This window comes from Haliotis rubra, unplaced genomic scaffold, assembly GCF_003918875.1.
Source record: "Haliotis rubra isolate DU_JTF1 unplaced genomic scaffold, ASM391887v1 Scf1246, whole genome shotgun sequence".
Lineage (NCBI taxonomy): Eukaryota > Metazoa > Mollusca > Gastropoda > Lepetellida > Haliotidae > Haliotis > Haliotis rubra.
In genome coordinates, this window is record NW_025765166.1 from 10,636 (window position 1) to 27,219 (window position 16,584).

Below are 16,584 nucleotides of genomic sequence, written 5' to 3' on the forward strand. Positions count from 1 at the left end.
GTATGGAGGGGACAGTGTACTGGTTTTGACAGCTTGTTTGTGTATGGAGTGGACAGTGTCCAGGTAGTGACAGGTTACTGGTGTATTGAGGGGACATTGTACTGAGAGTGACATGTTACTGGTGTATGGAGAGGGACAGGTGTGCAGTTAGTGACAGGTTATCCCTGATTGTATTGATTGGAAAGATGTACTAATAGTTATAGGTTACCGTTGAATGGAGGGGACAGTGTACTGGTAGTGACAGGTTTCTGGTAAATAGACGGGACAGTCTACAGATAGTGACAGGTTACCGGTGTATAGAGAGGACAGTGTACTGGAAGTGGCAGATTACTGGTGTATAGAGGGGAGAGTGTACTGGTAGTGACAGGTTACAGGTGCATGTAGTGGACCTTGGTGTACTAAGTAGTATTAGAGTTACGGTTGTATGGAGGGGACAGTGTACTGGTAGTGACTTGTTACCGGTGTATGGAGGGGACAGTTTGCTAGTAGTGACAGGTTACTGGAGTATGAAGTGGACAGGGGCCTAGTAGTGAGAGGTTACCGGTGTATGGAGGGGAAAGAGCACTGGTAGTGACAGGTTACCTTTGTATGGAGGGGACAGTGTACTGTTAGTGACAGTTTACTGGTGTATGGAGGGGACAGTGTACTGGTAGTGACGGATTACTCGTGTATGGAATGGACAGTGTACTGGTAGTGACAGATTACTAGTGTATGTGGGGAACAGAGTACTCGTAGTGACAGGTTACTTGTGTATGGAGTGGACAGTGTACTGGTAGTTATAGGTTACCGTTGTATGGAGGGGACAGTGCACTGGTAGTGAGAGATTACTGGTATATTGTAGGGGACAGTGTACTGGTAGTGACAGGTTACTGGTATATTCTAGGGGACAGTGTACTGGTAGTGAAAGGCTACTGGTGTATGGAGTGGACAGGGGCCTAGTAGTGAGAGGTTACCGGTGTATGGAGGAGAGAATGTACCGGTAGTGACAGGTTGTTGGTGTATGGAGGGAACAGTGTGCTGGTAGTTACAGGTTGCCGGTGGATGGACGGGACAGTGTACTGGTAGGGAAAGATTACTAGTGTATGGAGGGGACAGTTTCCTAGTAGTGACAGGTTACTGGTGTATGGAAGGGAGAGTGTACTGGTAGTGACAGGTTACTGGTGTATGGGGTGGAGAGTGTACTGGTAGTGACATATTACTGGTATATTGTAGGGGACAGTGTACTGGTAGTGACAGATTACTGGTGTATTATAGGGGACAGTGTACTGGTAGTGAGAGGTTACTGGTGTATGGAGTGGACAGGGGCCTAGAAGTGAGAGGTTACCGGTGTAGTGAATGGTTACTGGGGAATGGAGGGGAAAGTGTACTTTTAATGACAGGTTATCGGTGTATGGAGGGGACAGTGTACTGGTTGTCACAGGTTTCTGGTGTATGGAGGGGACAGTGTGCTAGTAGTAACAGGTTAATTGTGTGTGGAGTGCACAGTGGCCTAGTAGTGAGATGTTACCGATCTATGGAAGGGACAGTGTACTGGTAGTGACAGGTTACTGGTGTGTGAAGTGAACAATTTCCTAGTAGTGACAAGTTACCAGTGTATGGAGTGGACAGTGTAGTGGTAGTGACTGGTTACTGGGGAATGGAGGGGACAGTGTACTGGTAGTATCAGATTATTGGTGTATCGAGGAGAGAGTGTGCTAGTAGTGACAGGTAACTTGAGTATAGAGTGGACAGTGGCCTAGTAGTGAGAGGTTCACGGTGTATGGAAGGGACAGTGAACAGGTAGCGATTGGTTACTGGTGTATGGAGGGGACAGTGTTCTGGTTGTGACAGGTTATTGGTGTATGGAGGGGAAAGTGTACTGGTAGTGACAGATTACTGGTGTATGGAGTGGACAGGGGCCTAGTAGTGAGAGGTTACCGGTGTATGGAGGGGACAGTGTAGCGGTAGTAACAGGCTACTGGTGTATGGAATGGACAGTGTACTGGTAGTGACATGTTAATAGTGTATGGAGGGGACAGTGTATATGTAGTGACAGGTTCCCTATGTATGGAGTGGACAGTATATGTAGTGACAGGTTCCCTATGTATGGAGTGGACAGTGTACTAGTAGTTATAGGTTACCGGTGTATGGAGGGAACAGTGTATATGTAGTGACAGGTTCCCTATGTATGGAGTGGACAGTATATGTAGTGACAGGTTTCCTATGTATGGAGTGGACAGTGTACTAGTAGTTATAGGTTACCGGTGTATGGAGTGGACAGTGTACTGGTAGTGACAGATTACTAGTGTATGGAGGGGACAGTTTACAGATAGTGACAGATTACCGGTGTATGGAGTGGACAGTGTACTAGTAGTTATAGGTTACCGACGTATGGAGAGGACAGTGTACTGGAAGTGACAGATTACTGGTGCATGGAATTGACAGTGTACTGGTGGTGATAGGTTACTGGTGTTTGGAGGGACAGTGTACTGGTAGTGACTGATTACCGGTGTATGGAGGGGACGAGGAAAGGTCGTGACAGGTTACCTGTCTATGGAAGGGACAGTGTACTGGTAGAGGCAGGTTACCGGTGTATGGAGGGGACAGTGTATTGGTACTGATAAGTTACATGTGTATGCAGGGAACAGTGTACTGGTAGTGACAGATTACTGGTGGATGGAATTGACAGTGTACTGGTTGTGACAGGTTTCTGGTGTTTGGAGGGACAGTGTACTGGTAGCGACAGATTACTGGTGTGTGAAGTGGACAGTTTCCTAGTAGTGAGAAGCTACCGTTGTATGGAGTGGACAGTGTAGTGGTAGTGACTGGTTACTGCGGAATGGAAGGGACAATGTACTTTTAGTGACAGGTTATTGGTGTATGGAGGGGACAGTGTACTGGTAGTGACAGGTTTCTGGTGTATTGAGGGGACAGGGTACAGGTCATGACAGGTGATCGGTGTATGGAGGGGACTGTGTACTGGTAGTGAGAGGTTACTAGGGTATGGAGGGGACAGTGTACTGCTAGTGACAGGTTTCTGGTGTATGGAAGGGACAGTGTACAGGCACTGACTGGTTACAGGGGAATGGAGGGGGACAGTCTACTTTTCATGACAGGTTATTGGTGTATGGAGGGGACAGTGTACTGGTTGTGACAGGTTATTGGTGTATGGAGGGGACAGTGTACTGGTAGTGACAGATTACTGGTGTATGGAGTGGACAGGGGCCTAGTAGTGAGAGGTTACCGGTGTATGGAGGGGACAGTGTTCCGGTAGTAACAGGCTACTGGTGTATGGAATGGACAGTGGACTGGTAGTGAGAGGTTAATAGTGTATTGATGGGACAGTGTATATGTAGTGGAAGGTTCCCTATGTATGGAGTGCACAGTGTACTAGTACTTATAGGTTACCGGTGTAAGGAGGGGACAGTGTACTGGTAGTGATAAGGTACTGGTGTATGGAGCGGACAGTGTACTGGTAGTGAAAGATTACTAAAGTATGAAGGGGACAGTGTACTAGTAGTTATAGCTTACCGGTGTATGGAGGGGACAGTGTACTGGTAGTGAGAGATTACTAGTGTATGGAGGGGACAGTTTACAGATAGTGACAGGTTACCGGTGTACGGAGTGGACAGTGTACTAGTAGTTATAGGTTACCGGTGTATGGAGGGGACAGTGTACTGGATGTGACAGATTACTGGTGTATGGAGGGGACAGTGACCTGGTAGTTACAGGTTCCCGCTGTATAGAGGGGACAGTGTGTTAGTAGTGACAGGTTACTGGTGTATGGAGGGGACAGAGGCCTTGTAGTGAGAAGTTACCTGTCTATGGAGGGGACAGTGTACTGGTAGTGAGAATTTACTGGTGTATGAATGGGACAGTGTACTGGAAGTGAAAGATTACCAGTGTATTGAGTGGATAGTATACTGGAAGTGACAGATTAGAGGTGTATGGAGGGGACAGTGTACTGGTAGTGACAGATTACTGGTCTATGGAGGGGTAAGTGTACTGGTAGTGGCATGTTACTGGTGTAAGGTGTGGGCAGTGTACTGGTAGTAACAGGTTACTGGAGAATGGAGTGGACAGTGTACCGGTAGTGACACACTGTGAGAGGATACCGGTGTAAGGAGGGGACAGTGTACTGATAGTGACGGGATACTGGTGTATGGAGGGGACGGTGTATTGGTAGTGTCTGATTACTGGTGTATGGAGTGGACAGCTTCCTAGTAGTGAGAATTTTCCAGTGTATGGAGAGGACAGTGTCCTGGTAGTGGGAGGTAACCGGTGTATGGAGTGGACAGTGTGCTAGTTGTGACAGGTTACAGGTGTATGGTGTGGGCAGTGTACTGGTAATGAAAGGTTACTGGAGAATGGGGTGGACAGTGTACCGGTAGTGACACACTGTGAGAGGATACCGGTGTAAGGACGGGACAGTGTACTGGTAGTGACAGGATACTGGTGTATGGAGGGGACAGTGTATTGGTAGTGTCAGGTTACTGGTGTATGGAGTGGACAGTTTCGTAGTAGTGAGAATTTACCGGTGTATGGAGAGGACAATGTCCTGGTAGTGGCAGGTTACCGGTGTATGGAGGGGACAGTGTGTTAGTTGTGAGAGGTTACTGGTATATGGAGTTGACACTAGCCATTTTAGTGAGAGGTTACCGGTGTATGGAAGGAACAGTGTACTGGTAGTGACAGGTTTCTGGTTTATGGAGGGGACAAGGTATAGGTCGTGACATGTTACCTGTGTATGGAGGGGACAATGACCGGGTAGTGACAGATACCCGGTGTATGGAGGGGACAGTGTGCTAGTAGTGACAGGTTAATTGTGTATGGAGTGGACAGTGGCCTAGTAGGGATAGGTTTCTGGTGTATTGAAGGGAAAGTGTAATGGTAGTGACAGATTACAGGTGTATGGATGGGACAGTGTAATGGTATTGACAGGTTACTGGTGTATTGAAGGGCAGTGTACAGGTAGTGACAGTTTACAGGTGTATGGAATGGACAGTGTACTGGTAGTTAGAGGTTATTGGTGTTTGGAGGGCACACTGTACTGGTAGTGACAAGTTACTGGAGTGTGAAGTGGACAGTTTCCTAGTAGTGACAGGTTACTGGTGTATGTAGTGGACAGTGAACTGGTAGTGACATGTTACTGGTGTATGGAGTGGACAGTGCACTGGTAGTGACTTGTTACCTGTGTATGGAGGGGACAGTGTACTGGAAGTTAGAGGTTAACGGGGTTGGGACGGGACAGTGAAATTTTAGGGTCAGGTTATGTTGACAGTGTACTGGTAGTGACAGATTACTAGTGACAGGTTACTGGGGTATGGAGGGGACAGTGTACTGCTAGTGACAGTTTTCTGGTGTATGGAAGGGACATTGTACAGGTAGTGACTGATTACTGGGGAATGGAGGGGAAAGTGTACTTTTAATGACAGGTTATTGGTGTATGGAGGGGACAGTGTACTGGTTGTCACAGGTTTCTGGTGTATGGAGGGGACAGTGTGCTAGTAGTAACAGGTTAATTGTGTATGGAGTGCACAGTGGCCTAGTAATGAGAGGTTACCGATGTATGGAAGGGACAGTGTACTGGTAGTGACAGCTTACTGGTGTGTGAAGTGAACAATTTCCTAGTAGTGACAAGTTACCGGTGTATGGAGTGGACAGTGTAGTGGTAGTGACTGGTTACTGGGGAATGGAGGGGGACAGTGTACTGGTAGTGACAGATTATTGGTATATCGAGGAGAGAGTGTGCTAGTAGTGACAGGTAACTTGAGTATAGAGTGGACAGTGGCCTAGTAGTGGGAGGTTCAAGGTGTATGGAAGGGACAGTGTACATGTAGTGACTGGTTACTGGTGTATGGAGGGGACAGTGTACTGGTTGTGACAGGTTATTGGTGAGTGGAGGGGACAGTATACTGGTAGTGACAGATTACTGGGGTATGGAGTGGACCGGGGCCTAGTAGTGAGAGGTAACCGGTGTATGGAGGGGACAGTGTACCGGTAGTAACAGGCTACTGGTGTATGGAATGGACAGTGTACTGGTAGTGACATGTTAATAGTGTATGGACGGGACAGTGTATATGTAGTGACACGTTCATTATGTATGGAGTGGACAGTGTACTAATAGTTATAGGTTACCGGTGTATGGAGGGGACAGTGTACTGGTAGTGATAAGTTACTGGTGTATGGAGTGAACAGTGTACTGGTAGTGAGAGGTTACTAGTGTATGGAGTGGACAGTGTACTAGTAGTTATAGGTTACCAGTGTATGGAGGGAACAGTGTACTAGTAGTGAGAGGTTACTAGAGTATGGAGGGGACAGTTTACAGATAGTGACAGATTACCGGTGTATGGAGTGGACAGTGTATTAGTAGTTATAGGTTAATGGTGTATGGAGGGGACAGTGTACTGGAAGTGACAGATTACTGGTGCATGGAATTGACAGTGTACTGGTGGTGATAGGTTACTAGTGTTTGGAGGGACAGTGTACTGGTAGTGACTGATTACCCGTGTATGGAGGGGACGAGGTACAGGTCGTGACAGGTTACCTGTCTATGGAAGGGACAGTGTACTGGTAGAGGCAGGTTACCGGTGTATGGAGGGGACAGTGTACTGGTACTGATAAGTTACATGTGTATGGAGGGGACAGTGTACTGGTAGTGACAGATTACTGGTGCATTGAATTGACAGTGTACTGGTTGTCAAAAGTTTCTGGTGTTTGCAGGGACAGTGTACTGGTAGCGACAGATTACTGGTGTGTGAAGTGGACAGTTTCCTAGTAGTGAGAAGCTACCGTTGTATGCAGTGGACAGTGTAGTGGTAGTGACTGATTACTGGGGAATGGAGGGGACAGTGTAATGGTAGTGACAGGTTATTGGTGTATGGAGGGGACAGTGTACTGGTAGTGACAGGTTTCTGGCGTATAGAGGGGACAGGGTACAGGTCGTGACAGGTGATCGGTGTATGGAGGGGAATGTGTACTGGTAGTGACAAGTTACTCGGGTATGGAGGGTACAGTGTACTGGTAGTGACAGGTTTCTGGTGTATGGAAGGGAAAGTGTACAGGTAGTGACTGGCTACTGGGGAATGGAGGGGGACAGTGTACTTTTAATGACATGTTATTGGTGTATGGAGGGGACAGTGTACTGGTTGTCACAGGTTTCTGGTGTATGGAGGGGACAGTGTGCTAGTAGTAACATGTTAATTGTGTATGAAGTGGACAGTGGCCTAGTAGTGAGAGGTTACCGGTGTATGGAAGGGACAGTGTACTGGTAGTGACATTTTAATTGTATATGGAGTGGACAGTGACCTGATAGTGAGAGGTTACTGGTGTATGGAGGGACAGTGTACTGGTAGCGGCAGGTTACTGGTGGGTGAAGTGGACCTTACCTAGTAGTGAGAAGTTAGCGGTGTAAGGAGTGGACAGTGTACAGGTAGTGAGTGGTTACTGGTGTATGGAGGGGACAGTGTACTGTTAGTGACATTCACCACTAACCTGTAACTACCAGTACACTGTCCCCTCCATACACCAGTAACCTTTCACTACCAGTACACTGTCCCCTCCATACACTGGTAATCTCTAACCACCAGCACACTGTCCCCTCCATACACCAGTAACCTTTCACTACCAGTACACTGTCCACTCCATACACTGGTAATCTCTAACCACCAGCACACTGTGCCGTCCATACACAGGTAACCTGTCACTACCAGTACACTGTTCGATGTATACACCAGTAACCTGTCACTACCAGTATACTGCTCCTCCATACAACAGTAACCTGTCACTACCAGTACTCTGTCCGCTCCATACACCAGTAACCCATCACTACCAGTACACTGTTCCCTCCATACACCAGTAATCTGTCACTACCAGTACACTGTCCCCTCAATACACCTGTAACCTGTCACTACCAGTACATAGTCTCTTCCATACACCGGTAACCTCTCACTACCAGTACACTGTGATCCCACACACAGGTAATTTCTCACGACCTGTACACTGTTCCCTCCATACACCAGTAAACTGTCACTACCAGTACACTGTCCCCTCCATACATCTGTAACCTGTCACTACCAGTACATAGTCCCTTCCATACACCGGTAACCTCACACTACTAGGCCACTGCCCACACCATACACAATTAACCTGTTACTACTAGCACACTGTCCCCTCAATACACCGGTAACCTCTCATTACAAATACACTGTCCACACCATACACAGTTAACCTGTTACTACTAGCACACTGTTCACTCCATACACCAGTAACCTGTCACTATCAGTACACTCTCCCTTCCATACACCGGCAACATCTCACTAATATTCCACTGTCCACTCCATACGCCAGTAACCTGTCACTTCTCAGTTACAACGTGTCCTCAAACACCGGAACCTGTCACTACCAGGTTACTGTCCTCCATACTGCCGGTAACCTCTAACTACCAGTACACTGTCCCTCCATTCAACAGTAATCTGTAATTACCAGTACACTGTCCCCTCCTTGCAGCGGTCACCTGTCCCTACCAATACCATGTCCCCTCCATTCACTAGTAACCTGTCACTACCACTACACTGTTCACTCCATCCACAGGTAACCTCTCACTACTAGGAAACTGTCCACTTCACACGCCAGTGACCTCTCGCTACCAGTACACTGATCTCCAAACACCAGTAATCTGTCACTACCAGTACACTGTCCCCTTCAAACACCAGTAACCTGTCACTACCAGTACACTGTCCCCTCCATACACAAGTAAGCTGTGACTACCAGTACACTGACCCCTAAATACACCAGTAACCTCTCACTACTAGTCCACTCTCCACTCCATACACAATTGACCTGTCACTACTAGCACACTCTCCCCTCCATACTCCGGTAACCTATCACTAACAGTACACTGTACCCTCCATACACCAGTAACCTGTCACTACCTGTACATTGCCACTTCCATACACCGGTAACCTCTCACTACTAGGTCAATGTAAACTCCATACACAAGTATCCTGTCACTACTAGCACACTATCCCCACCATACACCAGTAACGTGTCACTACCAGTACACTGTCCACTCCATACACCAGTAACCTGTCACGACATGTATCCTGTATCCTCCATACACCGGTAACCTTTCACTACCAGTACACTGTCCCCTCTATACACCAGTAACCTGTCATTACCAGTACACTGACCCTTCCATACACCAGTAACCTCTCACTACTAGGAAACTGTCCACTTCACACAGCAGTAACCTGTTGCTACCAGTACACTGCCACTTCATACACCAGTAATCAGTCACAACCAGTACACTGTCACCTCCATACACCTGTAACCTGTGACTACCAGTACACTGTCCCTTCCATGCACCGGTAACCTCTCACTACTAGGCCACTGTCCACACCATACACAATTAACCTGTCACTACCAGTACACTGTCCCCTCCATACACCGGTAACTTGTCACTACCAGTACACTGTCCCTTCCATACACCGGTAACCTCTGATTACTAGGCCACTGTGCACTCCATACACAATTATCCTGTTACTACAAGCAAACTGTCCCCTCACTACATCGGTAACCTCTCACTACCAGTACACTGTACCCTCCATACACAGGTCACCTGTCACGACCTGTACCTTGTCCCCTTCATACACCAGAAACTTGTCCCTACCAGGACACTGTCCCCTCCATACACCAATAATCTGTCACTACCAGTACACTGTCCCCTCCATACACCAGTAACTTGTCACTAACAGTACACTGTCCCCTCCATACACCAGTAACCAGTCACTACCTGTACACTGTCCCTTCCATACACCGTGAACCTCTCACTACTAGGCCACTGTCCACACTATACTCAAGTTACCTGTCACTACTAGCACACTCTCGCCTCGATACACCAATAATCTGTCACTACCAGTTCACTGTCCCCTCCATTCCCCAGTAACCAATCACTACCACTACACTGTCCACTCCATACACCAGTAACTTCTCACTACTAGGAAATTGTCCACTTCACACACCAGTAACCTGTTACTACTAGCACACTGTCCCCTCCATACACCAGAAGCCTGTGACAACCAGTACACTGTCCCCTCCATACACCAATAACCTGTCATTAAAAGTACACTGTCCCCCTCCATTCCCCAGTAGCCAGTCACTACCTGTACACTGTCCCTTCCATACATCAGAAACCTGTCACTAGCAGTACACTGTCCCCTCCATACCCTAGTAACCTGTCACTACCAGTACACAGTCCCCTCCATACACCGATCACCTCTCACGACCTGTACCCTGTCCCCTCCATTGAGTAGTGAGAGGTTCACGGTGTATGGAAGGGACAGTGTACAGGTAGTGACTGGTTACTGGTGTATGGAGGGGGACAGTGTACTGTTAGTGACAAGTTACTGGTGTATGGAGGGGACAGTGTACTGGTTGTGACAGGTGATCGGTGTATGGAGGGGACTGTGTACTGGTAGTGACAGGTTACTAGGGTATGGAGGGGACAGTGTACTGCTAGTGACAGGTTTCTGATGTATGGAAGGGACAGTGTACAGGTAGTGACTGGCTACTGGGGAATGGAGGGGGACAGTGTACTTTTAATGACAGGTTATTGGTGTATGGAGGGGACAGTGTACTGGTTGTCACAGGTTTCTGGTGTATGGAGGGGACAGTGTGCTAGTAGTAACATGTTAATTGTGTATGGAGTGCACAGTGGCCTAGTAATGAGAGGTTACCGATGTATGGAAGGGACAGTGTACTGGTAGCGACAGGTTACTTGTGTGTGAAGCGAACAATTTCCTAGTAGTGAGAAGTTACCAGTGTATGGAGTGGACAGTGTAGTGGTAGTGACTGGTTACTGGGGAATGGAGGGGACAGTGTACTGGTAGTGACAGATTATTGGTATATCGGGGAGAAAGTGTGCTAGTTGTGACAGGTAACTTGAGTATAGAATGGACAGTGGCCTAGTAGTGAGAGGACAGTGTACTGGTAGTTAAAAGTTATCGGTATATGGAGGGGGACAGTGTCCTGTTAGTGACAGATTACTGGTGTATTGAGTGAACAGTGAAATATTAGTGAGAGGTTACCGCAATATGGAAGGGAGCGTGTACTGGTAGTGAAAGGTTACTGGTGTATGGAGGGTACAGTGTATTTGGAGTGACAGGTTAGCGGTGTATGGAGAGGACAGTGTGCTAGTAGTAACAGTTTAATTGTGTATGAAGTGAACAGTGGCCTAGTAGTGAGAGGTTACCGGTGTATGGAAGGGACAGTGGACTGGTAGTGACATGATTCGGGTATATGGAGGGGACAGTGTACTGGTAGTGACATGTTAATTGTATATGGAGTGGACAGTGACCTGATAGTGAGAGGTTACTGGTGTATGGAGGGACAGTGTACTGGTAGCGACAGGTTACTTGTGTGTGAAGTGTACAGTTTCCTAGTAGTGAGAAGTTACCGGTGTAAGGAGTGGACAGTGTACTGGTAGTGAAAGGTTACTGGTGTATGGAGGGAACAGTGTACTGGTAGTGAAAGGTTACTGGTGTATGGAGGGGACAGAATACAGGTCGTGACAGGTTACCGGTGTATGAAAGGTTAAGTGTAGTGTTAGAGAGAGGTTACTTGGGTATGGAGTGGACAGTGTGCTAGTAGTGAGATGTTACCGGTGTATGGAGGGGAGAGAAGACTTTTAGTGACAGGTTACTTGTGAATGGATTGCACAGTGTACTGGTGGTGAAATGTTACTGGTGTATGGGGGGAATAGGGTACTGGTAGTGACAGGTTACTTGTGTTTGTTACCAGTGTATGGAGGGTACAGGGTACAGGTCGTGACAGGTTACCGGTGTATGAAGGGAACAGTGTACTGCTAGTGAGAGTTTACCGGTATATGGAGGGGACAGTGTACTAGTACTGACAAGTTACATGTGTATGGAGTGGACAGCGTACTGGTAGTGACAGGTTACTGGAGCATGGAATTGACAGTGTACTGGTTGTGACAGATTACTGGTGTTTGGAGGGACAGTGTACTGGTACCGACAGATTACTGGTGTGTGAAGTGGTCAGTTTCCTAGTAGTGAGAGGTTACTGGTGTATGGTGTGGAAAGTGTACTGGTAGTGAGAGGTTGCTGGTGTATGGAAGGGTCAGTGCACTGGTAGTGACAGGTTACTGGTGTATGGAGGGGACAGTGTACTGGTACTTAGAGGTTACCGGTGTATGGAGGGGACAGTGTACTGATAGGGAGAGGTTATTGGTGTATGGAGAGGACTGTGTACTGGTAGTGAAATATTACTGGTTTATGGAGGAAATAGGGAACTGGTAGTGACAGGTTACTTGTGTATGTTACCTGTGTATGGAGGGTACAGGGTACAGGTCGTGACAGGTTACCGGTGTATGGAGGGGACAGTGTACTGCTAGTGAGAGGTTACCAGTGTATGGAGGGGACAGTGTACTAGTAGTGACAGATTACTTGTGTATGGAGTGGACAGTGGCCTAGTAGTGACAGATTACCGGTGTATGGAGGGGACAGTGTACTGGTAGTGATAGGTTACTTGTGTATGGAGGGTCAGTGTACTGGTAGTGAAAGGTTACTGGGGTATGAAGGGAATCTGCTACTGATAGTGACACGTTACTGGTGTATGGAGGAGACAGTGTACTGGTAGCGACAGTGTACTGGTGTATGTAGTGGACAGTTTCCTAGTAGTGAGATGTTACCGATATATGGAGGGGACAGTGTACTGGTAGTGACATGTTTCTAGTTGATGAAGGGGACAGGGTACAGGTCGTGACAGGTTACCGGTGTATGGAGGGGACAGTGTACTAATAGTGACAGTTTAACGGTGTTTGGAGGGGACAGTGTACTGGAAGTGACAGGGTGCTCGTGTATGGAGGGGACCGTTTCCTTGTAGTGAGAGGTTACCGGTGTATGGAAGGGAGAGTGTACTGGTAGTGACTGGCTACCGGTGTATGGAGGAGACAGTGTTTTGTTAGTGACAGGTTACAGGTGTATGGAGGGGACAGTGTGTTGGTAGTGACAGGTTAACGGTGTTTGGAGGGGAGAGTGTACTGGTAGTGAGAGTTTACCAGTGTATGGAGGGGCCAGTGTACTGAGAGTAACAGTTTACCGGTATATGGAGGGGACAGAGAGCTAATAGTGAGCGGTTACATGTGTATGGAGGGGACTTTGTGGTCGTATTGACAGGTTACCGGTGTATGGAGTGGACAGTGTACTCGTAGTGACAGGTTAGTGGTGTATGGAGGGGACAGTGTACTGTTAATGGCATATTACTGGAGTATGGTGTGGACAGTGTACTGTTAGTGACAGATTACTGGAGTATGGAGTGGACAGTGTACTGGTAGTGATAGATTACTGGAGTATGGAGTGGACAGTGTACTGGTAGTGTGAGATTACTGGTGTATAGAGTGGACAATTTCATAGTAGTGAGAATTTACCGATGTATGGAGAGGACAGTGTCCTGGTTCAGACACATTACCGGTGTATGGAACGAACAGTGTGCAGGTAGTGACAGGTTACTGGTGTATGGAGTGGACAGTTTCCTAGTAGTGAGAGGCTACCGGTGTATTGAGGGGACAGAGTGCTAATAGTGAGAGGTTACATGTGTATGGAGGGACTTTGTGGTGGTAGTGACGGGTTAACGGTGTATGGAGGGGACAGTGTAATGGCAGTAACAGGTTACCTGTGTATGTAGGGGACAGTGTAGTGGTAGTGACAGGTTGCTTGTGTATGTAGTGGACAGTGTACTGGTAGTGACAGGTTATTGGTGTATTGAGAGGACAGTGTACTGGTAGCGACAGATTACCGGTGTATGGAGGGGACAGAGTGCTGATAGTGAGAGGTTACAACTGTATGGAGGGGACAGTGTACTGATAATGACAGGTTACATGTGTATGGAGGGGACAGTGTACTGATAATGAAAGGTTACTGGTGTATGGAGGGGACAGTGTACTGGTACTGATAGGTTACCGGTGTATGGAGTGGACAGTATAAAGGTAGTGACAGGTTACTTGGGTATGGATGGGACTGAGTACTGGAAGTGACGCGTTACCGGTGTATTGAACGAACATTGTGTTAGTAGTGATAGGTTACTGGTGTATGGAGTGGACAGTTTCCCAGTAGTGAGAGGTTACCGGTGTATGGAAGGGACAGTGTGCTGGTAGTGACAGGTTAACGGTGTATGGAGGGGACAGTGTACTGGTAGTGAGAGATTACCAGTGTATGGAGGTCCAGTGTACTGATAGTAACAGGTTACGGGTGTATGGAGGGGACTTTGTGGTGGTAGTGACAGGTTAACGGTGTATAGAGTCGACATTGTACTGGTTGAGACAGGTTACCGGTGTATGGAACGAACAGTGTGCTAGTAGTGACAGGTTACTGGTGTATGGAGTGGACAGTTTCCTAGTAGTGAGAGGTTACCGGTGTATGGAGGGAACAGAGTGCTAATAGTAAGAGGTCACATGTGTATGGAGGGGACTTTGTGGTGGTAGTGACAGGTTACCGTTGTATAGAGTGGACAGTGTACTGGTAGTAACAGGTTACCTGTGTATGGAGGGGACAGTGTAGTGGTAGTGACAGGTTATTGGTGTATTGAGGGGACAGTGTACTGGTAGCGACAGATTACCGGTGTATGGAGGTCTCAGTGTACTGGTAGTGACAGATTACTGGTGTATGGAGAGGATAGTTTCCTTGTAGTGAGAGGTTACCGGTGTATGGAAGGGACAGTGTACTGGTAGTGACAGATTACTGGTGTATGGAGGGGACAGTGTACTGGTAGTGGCAGGTTGCCGGTGTATGGAGGGGACAGTGTACTGATAATGACAGATTACTTTTGTATGATGGGGACAGTGTACTGGTACTGACAGGTTACCGTTGTATAGAGTGGACAGTGTACTGGTAGTAACAGGTTACCTGTGTATGGAGGGGACAGTGTAGTGGTAGTGACAGAGTGCTTGTGTATGTAGTGGACAATGTACTGGAAGTGACAGGTTACTGGTGTATTGAGGGGACAGTGCACTGGTAGTGACAGATTACTGGTGTATGGAGAGGATGGTTTCCTAGTAGTGAGAGGTTACCGGTGTATGGAAGGGACAGTGTACTGGTAGTGACAGATATTGGTGTATGGACGGGACAGTGTACTGGTAGTGATAGGTTGCCGGTGTATGGAGGGGACACTGTACTGATAATGACAGGTTACTGGTGTATGAAGTGGACAGTGTACTGGCACTGAGAGGTTACTGGTGTATGGAGAGGACAGTGTAAAGGTAGTGACAGGTTACCGGTGTATGAAGGGGACAGTGTACTGGTAGTGACAGATTACTGGTGTATGAAGGGTTAAGTGTACTGGTAGTGGCTTGTTACTGGTGTATGGTGAGGACAGTGTACTGGTAGTGACAGATTACTGGAGTATGTAGTGGACAGTGTACTGGTAGTGACAGTTTAATGGAGTATGGAGTGGACAGTGTTCTAGTAGTGTGAGATTACTGGTGTATAGAATGGACAGTTTCCTAGAAGTGAGAATTTAACAATGTATGGAGAGGACAGTGTCCTGGTTGAGACAGGTTACCGGTGTATGGAACGAACAGTGTCTTAGTAGTGACAGGTTACTGGTGTATGGAGTGGACAGTTTCCTAGTAGTAAGAGGTTGCCGGTGTATGGAGCGGACAGTGTGCTGGTAGTGACAGGTTAACGGTGTATGGAGGGGACAGTGTACTGGTAGTTAGAGGTTACCAGTGTATGGAGGTCCAGTGTACTGATAGAAACAGGTTACCGGTGTATGCAAGGGACAGAGTGCTGATAGTGAGAGGTTACATGTGTATGGAGGTGACTTTGTGGTGGTAGTGACAGGTTATTGGTGTATAGAGGGGACAGTGTACTGGTAGTGACAGGTTACCTGTGTATGTAGTGGACAATGTACTGGTAGTGACAGGTTATTGGTGTATAGAGGGGACAGTGTACTGGTAGTGGCAGATTCCTGGTGTATGGAGAGGACAGTTTCCTTGTAGTGAGAGGTTACGGTGTATGGAAGGGACAGTGTACTGGTAATGACAGATTATTGGAGTATGGAGGGGACAGTGTACTGGTAGTGACAGGTTGCCGGTGTATGGAGTGGATAGTGTACTGATAATGACAGGTTACTGGTGTATGGAGGGGACAGTGTACTGGTACTGACAGGTTACCGGTGTATGGAGAGGACAGTGTAAAGGTAGTGACAGATTACTGGTGTATGGATGGGACTGAGTACTGGAAGTGGACAGTTTCCTAGTAGTGAGAGGTTACCGGTGTATGGATTGGACAGAGTGCTAATAGTGAGAGGTTACATGTGTTTGGAGGGGAATTTGTGGTGGTAGTGACAGGTTACCGGTGTATGGAGTGGACATTGTACTTCTAGTAACAAGTTACTGGTCTATGGTGTGGACAGTGTAGTGGTAGTGACAGGTTACCGGTGAATAGAGGGGACAGTTTGCTGGTAGTGACAGGATAACGGTGTTTGGAGAGGACAGTGTACTGAAAGTAACAGGTTACTGATGTATGGAAGGGACAGTGTACTGGTAGCGACAAATTACTGGTGTATGGACGGGACAGTGTACTGGTA

The 16,584-nt window shown here is 47.5% G+C and overlaps 1 long non-coding RNA gene across 1 annotated transcript; it reads left to right on the forward strand.

Moving 5' to 3' along the window:
• The first annotated feature begins 340 nt into the window (after window positions 1-340).
• LOC124266303 lies at window positions 341-16,195 on the forward strand. The gene is made up of 3 exons (XR_006895726.1): window positions 341-367; window positions 15,837-15,877; window positions 16,164-16,195. It is a non-coding gene; the product is annotated as an uncharacterized LOC124266303 (long non-coding RNA).
• Window positions 16,196-16,584: the final 389 nt, after the last annotated feature.